This window comes from Dendrobates tinctorius, unplaced genomic scaffold, assembly GCF_039654945.1.
Source record: "Dendrobates tinctorius isolate UK_male_01 unplaced genomic scaffold, ASM3965494v1 ptg000201l, whole genome shotgun sequence".
Lineage (NCBI taxonomy): Eukaryota > Metazoa > Chordata > Amphibia > Anura > Dendrobatidae > Dendrobates > Dendrobates tinctorius.
Window position 1 is genome coordinate 16,489,921 of NW_027361868.1, and position 17,697 is coordinate 16,507,617.

Here is a 17,697-nt window from a genome sequence, read left to right on the forward strand (position 1 = left end):
GAAAAAAGTGTTTAGTCAACCACCAATTGTGCAAGTCCTTCCACTTAAAAAGATGAGAGAAGCCTGTAATTGACATCATAGGTAGAACACAACTATGAGAGTCAGAATGAGAAAACAAATCCAGAAAATCACCTTGTCTGATTTGGCAAGATTTATTTTGCAAATTGTTTCTCTTTGGAGGACCTAGCTCTGCCACGCATTACATGGGCAGGTAACAGTTTTAGTAAGCGTCATGTAATACTTCATTTTCCCTGTGGAGGTGCTGTAGAGGAACAAAACACTTTTCATGTTAATTAACTTTAATTGCTGAGGGTTCCAGTAGTGAGATTCCCTACGATCAGCATATTTTTAGGAAAAGGCCTTTCAACAAGACAGGATTGTGCAAAGAGGACAGCTTCCTTTAACTAAGAAGCAGTGTATGTATTTTATATTGCAGTTCTTTGACATCAGATTTTCTGTACAGACTTCCTTCCCACAGAAACAAACTCATTTTGCCATTTCCCTGGTTGTGTGGCCTCAGTCTATGATAAGCGCACTTTGTGTATTCCTACAACATATCGGCACAGATTCCCACTTAGAGCGAAGTTACACATTTTTTTTGCCCTACCGCACACATACATCACTTATTAGGACGTCAATTCTCCATCTCTTGCAAACAAACAAATATCAAAATGTCTGCTTCTTGAAGGATTTGCAAAACACTTTCATAAATCTGCGTATTGAACAGAGACCCTTTTTTATAAGATTGGCCCACATTACATTCCTTCCACTAAAAACACCTTTCGCATGCTCCTTCTACTCGATGCAAGTCAATGCTGGATCACGGACATTAATCACCTGAATAGCAGGGTGACTATCCACTACACATAGGTTCAGTCATACACAGGTAAAAACATTCCATCTCCTTCCAGTAGAAGCTCCATACTGTACTTCTGTCTACATCAAGTACACAATAACACTGTGAGAATGGGAATCTGTCACCATTTTTTTCCTACCAAATCTGAGAGCAGCATAATGTAAGGGAAGAGACCCTGTTTCCAGGGATGTGTCACTTACTGGACAGCTTTCTGTGGTTTTTCTAAATTCACTTTTTTTGCTGCAGACCTTCTCTGAATGCTGAGCTCTGTGTAACTCCGCCCACAACACGGATTGGCAGCTTTTTTTGTACACTTTGCATAGGTAGAAAACTGCCAATCAGTGTTGGGGGCGTGGTTGGACTACAGATCAGCAAGTTTACTGATCATGCAGGGGGGCATTTATGTACATGTAATCAAAGTACATGTATCTAAGTACGCTGGCAGTTATAACATGGCAGTTAGACAGGGCAGGAGACAGGTAAGACAAATAAATAAATCTATTCCCTGCACATTTGGACTACCACAAATATTTACCATATGCATTTGTATAACTTATATCCTGGCCGCTGCATTTACACACATCCACCGCCCTGGTATTAACTCTCTACACTCCGTCCATATTGGCCCCTCACTCCTTTCCTCTCCTATGTATAGCACTCACGCTCTTTTCACATTGCTAAATTACACAGATCCATTCAGTCCCACCATTCAACATTAGAGACGCTCTCACAAATCACTTAACCCTCTGCTCACTCTTTCTATCCTCCTTCTCCTAGTCACAGGAGACATTGCTCCCAACCCTGGTCCCCCATGTTATAGAAAGTCAAACCCCCCAACTGCTACACTCAGAAACCCCTCTAATCTTATTAATATTCCCTGCATGCCATCTGTCTCTTTTAATTGTGCCCTTTGGAATTCTCGTTCAGTGTGTAACAAACTCTCCTTCACTCTTGACTTTTTTCTTTCTAATTCTCTTAACCTCCTGGCTCTTACTGAAACCTGGATTCAGCAGTCAGACACTACCGCTGCTGCTGCTCTTTCATACGGGGGACTACACTTGTCTCATACCCCAAGATCAGACAACAGAGCAAGTGGAGGCGTTGGTCTGCTCCTATCACCAAAATGTACCTTTCAGGTTATCCCTCAAGTACCCTCACTTGTCTTTCCTTCTTTTGAGGTCCATGCCGTCAGACTCTACACCCCCTTCTCCATGCGAGTGGCGGTGGTGTATCGTCCTCCCAGCCCCTCCCATCAGTTCCTGGATCATTTTGCCACTTGGCTTCCACATTTTCTCTCCTGTGACATCCCTACCCTCATCAAGGGAAATTTCAACATCCCCATTGCTCTTCCCCTCTCCCCATCTGCTACTCATCTTTTATCTCTAACCTCCTCGTTTGGCCTTTTGCAGCTTACTAATTCTCCAACGCATGAAGACGGGAACTCCCTCGACTTGGTCTTCTCTCGGCTTTGTGCAGTGGATGATTTTGCAAACTCCCCTCTCCCGCTCTCTGACCACAACCTTCTTTCATTATCTATCAAGAACTGCCAGGCTGCTCAGGTCACCCCCATTGTCCATATTTATAGAAACATGCCACACCCAGAAACTTATGAAGAACTTGCAGTCTTCATTGGCCCTTATCTCCTCCCTCTCATGTCCTGATTCTGCATTGAAGCATTAAAATGAAACACTTCAAAGTGCCCTGGATGAATTTGCTCCTCCTATACATAGAACACCACAACACAGACGGCGTCAACCCTGGCACACCCTGCAAACACGTTTCCTGCAGCAGTGCTCCAGGTGAGCGAACGTCTGTGGAGAAAATCCAATCTACACGAAGATTTCAACCATTTTAAGTTTATGCTTAGAACATACAACGCTGCCCTTCACCTCTCAAAACAAACCTATTTCAACACCCTCATCACCTCACTGTCCAATAACCCTAAACATCTCTTTGACACTTTTCATTCTCCACTCCACCCAAGAGTACAGGCCCCAACCACAGAGCTTCGAGCTGACGATCTGGCCAATTACTTCAAAGCAAAATTGACCAGATTCGACAGGAAATTATCTCCCAATCACCTCATACCATGCACTCTCCTCCCTCCCCCACTGCATCTAGCTCACTCTCTGATTTTGAACCAGTAACAGAAGATGAAGTAATCAGGCTCCTTGCATCTTCTCGCCCAACCACTTGCACCAGTGACCCATTTCCCTCACATCTACTCCAGACCCTTTCCCCTGCTGTCACCCCTCACCTAACTAAAATATTTATCATCTCTCTCTCTTCTGGTATCTTTCCCTCCTCATTTAAGCATGCCATCATACATCCACTACTTAAAAAACCATCCATCGACCAAAACTGTGCCACTAACTATAGACCTGTCTCTAATCTTCCCTTCATCTCTAAACTCCTGGAATGCCTGGTCCACTCCCGTCTCCGCTATCTCTCAGAAAACTCTCTTCTCAACCCTCTCCAATCCGGTTTCCGCTCTTTACATTCTACTGAAACTGCCCTCACTAAAGTCTCTAATGATCTACTAACAGCTAAATCAAATGGTCATTACTCCATGCTAATTCTCTTGGATCTCTCTGCAGCATTCGACACTGTGGATCATCAGCTCCTCCTCACTATGCTCCGTTCCATTGGCCTCAAGGACACCGTTCTCTCCTGGTTCTCCTCCTATCTCTCTGACCGCTCCTTTACTGTATCTTTTGCTGGCTCCTCCTCCTCTCATCTTCCCCTTACTGTTGGGGTTCCTCAAGGATCAGTCCTAGGCCCCCTCCTCTTCTCTTTGTATACTGCCCCTATTGATCAAACAATCAGTAGATTTGGTTTCCAGTATCATCTCTATGCTGACGACACCCAATTATACGCTTCTTCTCCTGACATCACGCCAGCCTTTCTAAAAAACACTGGCGATTGTCTAAACGCTGTGTCTAACATCATGTCCTCACTATATCTGAAACTGAACCTGTCAAAGACTGAACTCCTTGTGTTTCCTCCCGCTACTAATGTACCTATACCCGACATTGCCATTTCCGTGTGTGGTTCTACTATTACTCCCCAGCAACATGCCCACTGTCTTGGGGTCATACTTGACTCCGAGCTTTCCTTTGTCCCCCACATCCGATCACTGGCTCGCTCTTGTTATCTGCACCTCAAAAACATTTCTAGAATTCGACCTTTTCTTACTTTTGACTCTGCAAAAACCCTGACTGTTTCTCTTATTCATTCTCGTCTCGACTATTGTAACTCCCTTCTAATCGGTCTCCCTCTTACCAAACTCTCCCCCCTCCAATCTGTCTTGAATGCAGTTGCCAGGATCATATTCCTCGCCAATCGATACACCGATGCCTCTACCTTGTGCCAGTCATTACACTGGCTACCCATCCACTCCAGAATCCAGTACAAACTTATTACCCTCACCCACAAAGCTCTTCATTGCTCAGCACCACCCTACATCTCCTCCCTTGTTTCAGTATACCATCCTACCTGCACCCTCCGTTCTGCTGATGACCTGAGGTTAGCATCCTCAACAATCAGAACCTCCTACTCCTGTCTTCAAGACTATACACGTGCTGCACCAATTCTTTGTAATGCACTTCCCAGGTCAATACGATTAGTCCCCAATCCCCACAATTTTAAGCGTGCCCTGAAAACGCATTTATTCAGACTGGCCTACCGCCTCAACACATTAACCTAATCTATCCCTATGTGTCACAGCCAAAAGTTTTTTACCTTAACCAGGTTCCACATATCATGTTCCCACATGCTTTATGCATCCATTAGCCCTCTGTGTCTGTACTGTTACACACTTAACATTATGGCTGGTCCATACAATCAGGGCAACTGTTACCACCCACCTTTCGTGTCTCCCCTTTTTTCCTCATAGATTGTCAGCTTGCAAGCAGGGCCCTCATTCCTCTTGGTATCTGTAATGATCTATGTGATTATTGTTATGCTGTAATGTACAGTGATATGTTAAAGTTTGGGCACCCCTATTAATGTTAACCTTTTTTCTTTATAACAATTTTGGTTTTTGCAACAGCTATTTCAGGTTCATATATCTAATAACTGATGGACTCAGTTATATTTCTGGATTCAAATGAGGTTTATTGTACTAAAAGAAAATGTGCAATCTGCATTTTAACAAAATTTGACCGGTGCAAAAGTATGGGCACCTCAACATAAAAGTGACATTAATATTTCTTAGATCCTCCTTTTGCAAAAATAACAGCCTCTAGTCACTTCCTGTAGCTATTAATGAGTTCCTGGATCCTGGATGAAGGTATTTGTGACCATTCCTGTTTACAAAACAATTCCAGTTCAGTTAAGTTTGATGGTCGCCGAGCATGGACAGCCCGCTTCAAATCATCCCACAGATGTTCAATGATATTCAGGTCTGGGGACTGGGATGGCCATTCCAGAACATTGTAATTGTTCCTCTGCATGAATGCCTGAGTAGATTTGGAGCGGTGTTTTGGATCACTGTCTTGCTGAAATATGCATCCCCTGTGTAACTTCAACTTTGTCACTGATTCTTGCACATTATTGTCACAAATCTGCTGATACTGATTTGAATCCATGCGACCCTCAACTTTAACAAGATTCCCTGTGCCGGCATTGGCCACACAGCCCCAAAGCATGATGGAACCTCCACCAAATTTTACTGTGGGTAGCAAGTGTTTTTCTTGGAATGCTGTTTTTTAGCCTCCATGCATAACGCCTTTTTGTATGACCAAACAACTCAATCTTTGTTTCATCAGTCCACAGGACCTTCTTCCAAAATGTAACTGGCTTGTCCAAATGTGCTTTTGCAGACCTCAGGCGACTCTGTTTGTGGCGTGCTTGCAGAAACTGCTTCTTTCGCATCACTCTCCCATACAGCTTCTCCTTGTGCAAAGTGAGCTGTATTGTTGACCGATGCACAGTGACACTATCTGCAGCAAGATGATGCTGCAGGTCTTTGGAGGTGGTCTGTGGATTGTCCTTGACTGTTCTCACCATTCTTCTTCTCTGCCTTTCTGATATTTTTCTTGGCCTGCCACTTCTGGGCTTAACAAGAACTGTACCTGTGTTCTTCCATCAGGGCCGGCTCGAACGTATAGGCGAACTAGGCGGCCGCCTAGGGCGCCGACCCAAAGGGGGCGCCAGAGAAAAAATTATAAAAAATCTTTTCAAAAGGCAAAAAGTTTTAGGGATGGAAAGAAAAGTGTACATATTTAAGGGCAAATATGACGCAAGAGAGGTTGGTTGGGTTGGCAACAATTTCAATAGAATCTGAAGTTGCTAAACAAATTAATCTCGGTGACTTAGTGTCATCCTTTTAAAAAAAAAGGCAAGGAAACAAAAATTTTAATTACCTATGGTCGTTTTTGTTTTGTGTTATTGATTACTTTGTATATATTTGTCCTATACAACTTCTCAGAAGATTAAAGAGTTAGGAGAGAGTTAATTAATCATTGTTGTTGTGGTTTATTTTGCTCCTAAATTTATATCCCAAGTTTTCATCTACTGCCAAGAATAGTAGGGGCGCAACAAAATAGTTTCGCCTAGGGCGCCGTAATCTCTCGGGCCGGCCCTGTCTTCCGTTTCCTTACTATGTTCCTCACAGTGGAAACTGACTGGTTAAATCTCTGAGACAACTTTTTGTATCCTTCCCCTGAAAAGCTATGTTGAATAATCTTTGTTTTCAGATCATTTGAGAGTTGTTTTGAGGAGCCCATGATGCCACTCTTCATAGGAGAATCAAATAGGAGAACTACTTGCAAGTGGCCACTTTAAATACCTTTTCTCATGATTTGATACACCTGGCTATGAAGTTCAATCTCAATGAGGTTACAAAACCAATTTAGTGCTTCAGGAAGTCAGTAAAAAGTAGTTAGGAGTGTTCAAATCAAGAAAATGATAAGGGTGCCCATACGTTTGCACCTGTCAAATTTTGTTTAAATGCAGATTGCACGTTTTCTGTTAGTACAATAAACCTCATTTGAATCCAGAAATATAACTGAGTCCATCAGTTATTAGATATATGAAACTGAAATAGCTGTTGCAAAAACCAAAATTGTTATAAAGAAAAAAGGTTAACATTAATAGGGGTGCCCAAACATTAACATATGACTGTATATTGTCTGTAGAAGTCCCCTCTGAAATGTAAAGTGCTGCGGAATATGTCAGCGCTATAGAAATAAAATGTATTATTATTACTATTACTTGTCCTCTAGTGATAATTTCCTGCTGATAAAACAGCGATTTTTATCAAATCTACAGCAAGCAGCCCAGTAAGTGACGTATTGCTGGAATCAGTGTCTGTGCCTCTACGTTATGCTGCTCTTAGATGAGGTGGCAAAAAATCTAGTGATAGATTCCCTTTAAGGTGGCCATACAGATTAGTCTAACATCAGCCAAACCTACAGGACAAGTCCACCATCTTATATGTGTTACATTTTTTGGCAGATGTTCGTTCATCAGGTTTTGGAGGGGAAAAAAGGATCAGACATGTTGTTTTCAACATGCCTTATCTTTTATTCCGGATGGAGATAAGTCGTCTACACAACAGGGTTCTTGTAGAAACTTATTCCCCTCTTATCATTCAGATCACATGTATGCTCATGCTCAGAGTTAAAGGACTAGTTGTCGATCGAACATTCAGCCGACAGTTATTGAAAGTGGATGGCCACCCTATGGCCTGAAGACACAGCTTCAAACTCCTGGCCCCGATTCAAATCCTTATTAAGGGACTGTCATTAGGATCTGACTCCCAGCATCCCCACCAATCAGCTGAATAAGGGACCCTGGTGCTGCACATTTTTTAGTGGCTGTCACTGGTACTGCAGCTCAAAGCAACCCTGTCTCATTTTAGGTGTACTGCACTGACCTGCAGTACCAAGTGCAGCCACAACCAACTGTATGGCGCTCCAAATTCAGAGGACCCCCATACTCATTGTACTGTTTTTCAATTGATCATTGGGGGTTCCAAGGATAGACCGCCTACCGATTTGTTAAAGGTGATCTAGTCTAAAGGGGTTAATTATAGATTTTTTTCTTTTTTTTTAACTTTATTTAACATTCGGGCGTCATTGATAAAGGGGTTGTCCATCTCCTTTAAGTAAATGAGTGTTCTAAAGATTAGCTCAGCTTCCAATTCTTGGATTTCATAGTATTATCTTCTATCTCTGTATCTAGAAATGAGGAGATTACTTCAAAACATAAATATATTTTCAATAAATTCACATTTTTAAAAAGTAAAATATCCTTATCTGTAAGATTGGCCAATTACTGCATAAGGTTTACAAAAATTCATGTATTTACCATCACCGTGATTTAAGAATTTTATTATCCGTTCCATTAACTGGATTATAACGTTATTAGTTTTGATGAAACAAAGCTCCTTTTTTTTGGTATTTTTGTTTTTTTGCTTAGAAGTATTCTAAGCGCTTTCCTTTTGTTTCGGAAGGTCACCACCACACATTGCAGCACTTTGGGTGGGCCGGAGCCATCACTGTGTCAATTATACATTTTACAAAAAAGGGCTTTTTGCGAGAGCACTTGGCGCCCGGAGCGAAAATTCAACCTTGCGCCCTTCCCAGTGCACACAGGCCTTTGAAAATATGAATATATGCGGATGGGAAATATTACAGGCTTATAAATAGAACAGAACACTAATCTTCTATGAGGCTCCGTGGAATGTGCTCCCATATTGTGCTCTGTGAGAGTCTAATAGAGGGCAATTCCTGGAAATAATAATACCGCCACTGCGGGGAATGCCATATATTACAGTGATTAGGCTTAAGGGTTGCATTTGAATAGGAGCGGAGCTGGGAGTACCTAGGCTGCAGTCGACAACAAGGCGAGGACAGCTCCTTTAAACCCCTTTGTTTTCTCGTCGCACGGCCCGCATTTGGCAAAATTATCAACAGATTTGGCTTTTGGTGCCGTCTCTAGAGAAATGGTGCCCAAATATACAGTTCTTATAAAGACATTATCCCTGCACTACTGTACAAAAGGGATTGTCCACTGTCTGGAACATGATGTCTTCTTATCTGAAACTGTCTAAAAATGACCTATCTGTGGCTAATTCATCAAAGTTTTTATGCCACTGAAGTGTGAAAAAAAAGCTTTTAAAAGTTGCAAATTTTCTGTATAGTTGCGCAAAAGATATGCAATGCTTGTCATTTTCATGCCACTCTGTATCTGCTCTGTGAAAGCAGGCGAAATTAGGTAGGGAGCAGGAGATGGCATAGTCACATTCGACCATCTGATTCATGAAAATTGGTGGTGTTTTTTTTTACGCTAGAAATGCTACCCCAGTCCTTGACAGGTGTAGCGTTTCACCCCAAAAACTTGCGCCTACAAATTGAGACTTTGGTTTGGCTTTTGCATGGCCTATCAGTCTCCTTACACTGACTTGTCAGACAGATGTTATCCCTTAGAAACAAGCAAGAAACAGTTGGAGCATATCTAAGGTAAGGATCGCCTTAATACTTTCATATATAAAAAATCTCAAAAATACCAAACAATTAAAAACACTTAAAAACATGAAAAACTTTTTATCTTTGGAGTAGCATTTTTGGCGCAGCACATAGAAGCACACGCCACTCAGCAAGGCACTCATTTCCTTGGGTGTGGTGTACTTCTAAATGAATTTGGTGCCTCTTCTACTCCATAAAGACAGGTGCACTACCTCAGTCTTGATAAATCGACCCCTTTGTGTTTCTGCCCTCTACTGACCTACCAAATACTAATTATTCCATTACAGTGTGGGTTTACTACCATAACTTATTGGCAGGACGCCCGCGGATGTTAGGTTTGACTCAGACATGGCAATATTTCTGGTTGAAAGCAGATACTTTTTTTTTGTTTTTATTAATGTACAAACCCTTTATATTTTCATTCTCATCCACAGTGACATCTATTCTCCAAGACCAATGTCTAATGAGTAACTAAACTTTAGTGATGCTTATCTGATGTTTTGGTAAGCTGCAGGGGAGCAATATTCAACTTTTGCACTTTTTGAAAAATTCAAAATTTTTGTTTTACTTGAATATCGGTGTTAAGAGTCAAATATTGATCAAAAAATATGTCAACTCCTTAATGTCTGCACTGTTTATGGATATGGAGACACACGGAGTCCCTGCAGCTCCATAATGAGGCTCTATGGGCCAATTCATGATACTTTTTATAGATGTAATGCTTTTAAGAGAAAAATGTCTCCATAATATGCCATGCTAACGTCGTCAACATATCCTGCAGACCACTGGTTGAGCAATCTTGGAAAGCGACAACCACTTTTTCTGAGATAGAAATGTCGTGAGAATCGTTGCTACTTCCTTTCCTAACTTTTCTTGCATTTCTCACGAGAAACCCAGTGGGCTAAGGAGAGAGGACCTCATGGCTATAAAAATAAATAAAAAATAAAATATGTGCTTTACCCAGAGGCATCATATGTAAGTTAGCAAAAAAATATTAAAATGTGTGGTTTGACCACATATAAGCCACCTTGCCTCTTGCCCCTATCTGTTCAGTGACAGTCCTCATGGCCTCCTACCACATCAGGCCCTTCAGAGACCACCAAACAATGTCCTAACATTGGCTTGTGTAAAGACCCAGTGTTCAGACCCATGAAGTTAAGAAAAGCGTTGAGCATGGAAAGGTAAGTAAATGCCTATGGTGCTTTTTTTTTGACTGATCTGTGATCTAACTAATTATGGGGTTTTATTTAGGACTCTGGTCTCGAGTCTGTTTTTGAGGTCAATACAGGGGGCCTGAATTAATCTGGCCATGCAGATCAGATTTGGTATTCATGTTCATTCAGCAGACATTTCTCTCTCTTGACTCCTCCATACACCTGAGCACTCAGTTTGGTTGATAGCTTACATGTTTCAATGGGGAAAATGGAGAAAGCTACTATCATAATCCTCTGAAAGTGGTTTATCTTCCCTAAAAAAAAGAACCAGCTGTTACAATTCTAGCGGCCCTATCCTACTCTCCCCCTAATATCATCTGTTGGAGTAAAATCAGGAGGCCCCCCATGCTCATCAGAGGGTCATCTGGTCCTGTCATAAAAAGAGGGATTATGACAACTTTGTTTTTTTAAATATAACCCTTTAACTTAGGTGTCAAATTTAGAGTTTACATGCCGTATCCTTAACTTCCCCAACAATCATCTGTTCGAGGGCCCCGTACACATTAGACTGTTGGTCGAACCCATAGGTGTAATGTGGGGGTTAGGAACTTGATCTGCTACCTTAATTAATTTATGGCTCCTACATTTTGTCTAGTTAACTTAAAGATTTTAGGCTATCCTCTAAACCTCAGGTTCGGGTGGACACAAAGACCTCAGGTGCTGGTATAGTAGGCAAGAAGATATGTCTGGAATGAAGACTTTGAACACTAGAGATGACAGGAGGACAGGTGCAGAGAGGACACAGGAAAGTCCAAAGCAACAAAGGCAGTAGGTATGCAGGGTCACAAGGCAGATGCCAACCAAGAGCTGACAGAAGAACACATCAAACAAACAGAACACAGAACTAGTAGTCTTCTACTGTTAAATACCAAGATACAGGTATGTATCTTACGGGATCTTAAACAGACTTAGGCAGGTGATGTCTGGAAGCATGTTGGGCAACTTGTAAGACCTGATGTGGAGCACAGCAGAGGGCAGTGACCATAGGAGAAGGTGGTGAAGCCCTGATGAGCTGAGGCAGATAAGTAGCAGAAGATCTGGTTTGAGGTATGATTAATTAAGGTCTCAATTTATCCTGGGTTTACATTATATAGTATGAATTAATTTGGATGTCTGGCATTTTTAGTCATTTACCATGCTGTCTAATTGTACGTTTATTATTCTGAGTACAAATAATATTTTATTTCTGTACAGTGATCTATAACTATGTGTGTATCACTTGTGTTTAGCCATTATTTCTCTTTCAAAAGAAAATATGATAAAGGTTCCTCAAGATAAGATTTATTTTTTTCAAAAATGTTGTGAATCATTTATAATTTATATACTGTGTGTATATATATATATATATATATATATATATATATACATACACTGCTCAAACAAATAAAGGGAACACTCAAATAGCACATCCTAGATCTGAATGACCGAAATATTCTCATTGAATTCTTTGTTCTGTAAAAAGTTGAATGTGCTGACAGCAAAATCACACAATATCATCAATTGAAATCAAATTCATTAACCAATGGAGGCCTGGATTTGGAGTCAAACGCAAAATTAAAATGAAATGTAATGTCCTTAAAACAAGACAAAATGAGGCTCAGTATTGTGTGTGGCCTCCACGTGCCTGTATGACCTCCCTACAATGCCTGGGCATGGTCCTGATGAGGTGGCGGATGGTCTCCTGAAGGATCTCCTCCCACACCTGGACTAAAGCATCCACCAACTCCTGGACAGTCTGTGGTGCAACGTGATGTTGGTGGATGGAGCGAGACATGATGTCCTAGATGTGCTCGGATTCAGGTCTGGGGAATGGGCGGGCCAGTCCATAGCTTCAATGCCTTCATCTTGCAGGAACTGCTGACACACTCCAGCCACATGAGGTCTGGCATTGTCCTGCATTAGGAGGAACCCAGGGCCAAGCGCACCAGCATATGGTCTCACAAAGGATCTGAGGATCTCATCTCGGTACCTAATGGCAGTCAGACTACCTCTGGCGAGCATATGGAGGGCTGTGCGGCCCTCCAAAGAAATGCTGACCCACTGCCAAACCGGTCATGCTGAAGGATGTTGCAGGCAGCAGATCGCTCTCCACGGCATCTCCAGACTCTGTCACGTCTGTCACATGTGCTCAGTGTGAACCTGCTTTCATCTGTGAAGAGCACAGGGCACCAGTGGCTAATTTGCCAATCCTGTGTTCTGTGGCAAACGCCAAGCATCCTGCGTGGTGTTGGGCTGTGAGCAGAACCCCCATCTGTGGATATCGGGCCCACAAACCATCCTCATGGAGTTGGTTTTTAACCGTTTGTGCAGACACACGTACATTTGTGGCCTGCTGCAGGTCATTTTGCAGGGCTCTGGCAGTGCTCATCCTGTTCCTCCTTGCACAAAGGCGGAGGTAGCGGTCCTGCTGCTGGGTTGTTTCCCTTCTATGGCTCCCTCCACATCTCCTGGTGTACTGGCCTGTCTCCTGGTAGCGCCTCCAGCCTCTGCACACTACGCTGACCGACACAGCAAACCTTCTTGCCACAGCTCGCATTGATGTGCCATCCTGGATGAGCTGCTCTACCTGAGCCACTTGTGTGGGTTGTAGAGTCCATCTCATACTACTGCGAGTGTGAAAGCACAACCAACATTCAAAAGTGACCAAAACATCAGCCAGAAAGCATTGGTACTGAGATGTGGTCTGTGGTCCCCATCTGCTGAACCACTCCTTCATTGAGGGTGTCTTGATAATTGCCAGCATGTGAAATTGATTGTCAATCAGTGTTGCTTCCTAAGTGGACAGTTTGATTTCACTGACGTTTGATTTACTTGGAGTTATATTCTGTTGTTTAAGTGTTCCCTTTATTTTTTTGAGCAGTGTATCTTTTTCTAACAAAAATAAATACCAGTATATTAAACAAAAACTTTCTGTGTCATCTGACTTATACAGTATATCATATGTCCTGATAAATTGACACCAAAGCAAAAAAAAGTCAAGTAAAACTTGTGCAACCAAAATTTAAATTCATCAAGGTTACAATACAAACGTTAAAGAAATGCCACAATTTTCTTGTCAGGGGCCTAATTCCACATTTGGCAGCTTTTTTTATGGACTCTAAATGCATTTTAATAGGACCTGATTTGTTTGTGATATGCCCAAATATGCAAACACAGTTGGGATGGAGATAGGATTACTGGTAGTTCAATGTTTAACAAGCCTTTAAATACCCCTGGAATTTAGCAGCAAACACATCCCCTGGACTAAAACCACATTATTGATGGATTGTGTCAGGCCGAAATCTGACAAGGTCAGTACATGATATGGGAGAATGACCTCTACGTGTGTGCAACTATATGTCAGAACAAATATGCATGTTCTCAGTGAGGAAGCATAATTTGCTCAAAAACTATACCAACGTTTTGTACATTTTAGCCATAAAATAACTGATGCCAGAAGGTTGCCTGATTCATACAATGCAATTTCCATACAACCTTTTTTCCCTAGAGATATATGAAGAAATGATCTGGTGATCTCTGCGTTATCCATGGTCAAAATCAAATAGACCGCATTTTTATTATTTATCGCCACCTTTTCTCACTACTTTGGTTAGGGTTGAAGTGAACGATAGGCCCCAACACATAGATGTCCATACCAGATCCCAAGGGCAGATTAAGCGTAGCCAGGGCCCAGGACCATTTAGAAGGCATGGACCCCTCACCCCATCTACCCAATGTATCACGTAACATGTCACAAGATCCATTTTGATAGATCGTGTGATAGGTCATGTGAGTAACACACAGGTGATCTGGTGGACATGTGTAGATGGAAAACGACAGAGATAGCGGAGCACAAATTTTTCACTCATCTACAGTACTATACATTACACAGTGCTATACATAATACAGGAGGGGTGGGAGATTAATTTTCCCAATGGGCCACTGTTGTGAATTCACTTTCTGGCCTACCTCTGGTTACTAGTGAAGGTAGTGGAGCTGGTTATATTGACAGAGGGGTCGCGAGTTCTCTTTCCGGGCTCCCTCTGGTGGTTGCAGGAGGTAATGGAGATGATCTAATTAACAGAGGTCTGCCACCTGATAATGAGGAGGACGATTGGACATCTGGAGTAACATAGTAACATAGTAACATAGTTATTAAGGTTGAAGGGAGACTTTAAGTCCATCTAGTTCAATCCATATCCTATCCTAACTTGCCCTAACATGTTGATCCAGAGGAAGGCAAAAAATCCCCATGTGGCAAACAGTAAGCTTCACATTGGGGAAAAAAATTCCTTCCTGACTCCACACACGGCAATCAGACTAGCTCCCTGGATCAACGCAATATTAAGGAAACTAGTGTATATACCCTGTAATATTATACATTTCAAGAAAGGCATCCAGTCCCTTCTTAAATTTTAGTAGGGAATCACTCATTACAACATCATATGGCAGAGAGTTCCATAGTCTCACTGCTCTTACAGTAAAGAATTCGCGTCTGTGAGTATGCTTAAACCTTCTTTCCTCCAGACATAGAGGATGCCCCCTTGTCCCCATCACAGGTCTAAGAGTAAAAAGATCATTAGAAAGGTCTTTGTATTGTCCCCGCATATATTTATACATTGTAATAAGATCACCCCTAAGCCTTCGATTCTCCAAACTAAATAACCCCAAATGTAATAACCTGTCTTGGTATTGCAGACCCCCTAGTTCCCTAATAACCTTGGTCGCTCTTCTCTGCACCCGCTCCAGTTCAGCTATGTCTTTCTTATACACCGGAGACCAGAACTGTACACAGTATTCTAAGTGTGGTCGCACTAGTGACTTATATAGAGGTAAAATTATGTTCTCCTCATGAGCATCTATGCCTCTTTTAATGCATCCCATTATTTTATTTGCCTTTGCAGCAGCTGCCTGACACTGGCCACTAAATGTGAGTTTGTCATCCACCCATACAACCAGGTCTTTTTCAGTGACTGTTTTGCCCAGTGTTTTACAATTAAGCACATAATTATACATCTTGTTCGTTCTACCCAAGTGCATGACCTTACATTTATCCCCATTAAAGCTCATTTGCCATTTATCAGCCCAAGCTTCTAGTTTACATAAATCCTCCTGTAATATAAAATTGTCCTCCTCTGTATTGATTACCCTGCAGAGTTTAGTGTCATCTGCAAATATTGAAATTCTACTCTCTATGCCCCCTACAAGGTCATTAATAAATATGTTAAAAAGAAGCGGGCCCAAAACTGACCCCTGTGGTACCCCACTGCTATCCGTGACCCAGTCTGAGTGTACTCCATTAATAACCACCCTTTTGTTTCCTATCCCTGAGCCAGCTCTTAACCCACCTACACATATTTTCCCCTATCCCCATTGTTCTTATTTTATGTATCAACCTTTTGTGTGGCACCGTATCAAAAGCTTTTGAAAAAGTACATGTACACCACGTCCACTGCATTCCCTTGGTCCAGTCCGGAACTTACCTCTTCATAAAAGCTTATCAGATTAGTCTGACAGGAACGGTCCCTTGTAAACCCATGTTGATATTGGGTCATGAGGTTATTCTTCTCCAGATACTCCAGTATAGTATCTCTTAGAAAACCCTCCAGGATTTTACCCACAGGTGAGGTTAAACTTACTGGCCTATAATTTCCAAGTTCAGTTTTTGCCCCCTTTTTGAATATTGGCACCACATTTGCTATAAGCCAGTCCTGTGGTACAGACCCTGTTATTATGGAATCTTTAAAGATTAAAAATAATGGTCTATCTATGACTGTGCTTTATTCCTGCAGTACTCGGGGGTGTATCCCATCCGGGCCCGGGGATTTGTCAATTTTAGTGATTTTTAGACGCCGCCGTACTTCCTGCTGGGTTAAGCAGGTGACATTTAACATAGAATTTTTATCCCTGATCATGTTATCCGTCATGGGATTTTCTTGTGTAAACACTGTTGAAAAAAAGTGATTTAGCATATTGGCTTTTTCCTCATCCTCATCCACCATTTCACCCAGACTATTTTTAAGGGGGCCAACACTATCATTTTTTAGTTTCTTACTATTTATGTAGTTAAAGAATATTTTGGGATTATTTTTACTTTCTCTGGCAATGAGTCTCTCTGTCTCAATCTTTGCTATCTTGATTTGCTTTTTACAGAATGTATTTAATCTTCTGTATTTAGTTAATGCCTCATCACTACCTACTTGCATTAATTCTCTAAATGCTTTATTTTTATCTCTTTTTGCGCCCCTTACAGCTCTTTTTTTAGCCATAGTGGTTTCTTCCTATTTCTCGCATGTTTATTCCCATACGGTATATATTGTGCACAGCTCCTATTCAGGATGCTAATAAACGTCTCCCATTTTCTTTGTGTATTTTTGTGTCTCAGGATATCGTCCCAGTTAGGCCGGTTTCACATTAGCGCATTTTCAGCGCGCGCACGGCCGGGGGTAGCTCCGCCCCCGAGCCGGCTCTCTGCCCGGCGTGCCCGCCCCTTGCTTGTAGCGCCGCCTACTAGCGGACAGCGGCGCCTGCGATCGGCGCACCCTATCTTTAGCATAGGGTGCGCCGATCGTGCGCAGGCCGTGCGCTAGTTGCGCTTTGACCTGCGCTGCGCACTTTTGACGGTGCGCCGTGCGAGCCAAAATCAAACTTTTCGGATTTTGGCGCGCACGGCGCACCGTCAAAAGTGCGCAGCGCAGGTCAAAGCGCAACTAGCGCACGGCCTGCGCACGATCGGCGCACCCTATGCTAAAGATAGGGTGCGCCGATCGCAGGCGCCGCTGTCCGCTAGGAGGCGGCGCTACAAGGAAGGGGCGGGCACGCCGGGCAGAGAGCCGGCTCGGGGGCGGAGCTACCCCCGGCCGTGCGCGTGCTGAAAAAGCGCTAGTGTGAAACCGGCCTTAATTGCACCAAGATCATCTCTCATCCGTTGGAAATTTGCTTTCCTGAAGTTTAGTGTCCTTGTAACCCCTCTACTACACATCTTATTAAAGGATACATGAAAACTTAATAATTTGTGATCACTGTTATCCAAGTGACCCCCAACCCTTACATTTGATATGCGGTCTGGCCTGTTGGTTAATATTAGGTCTAGCAGTGCCCCCCCTCTTGTTGGGTCCTGAACCAGTTGTGAAAGGTAATTGTCTCTCATAGTAGTCAAAAACCTATTACCTTT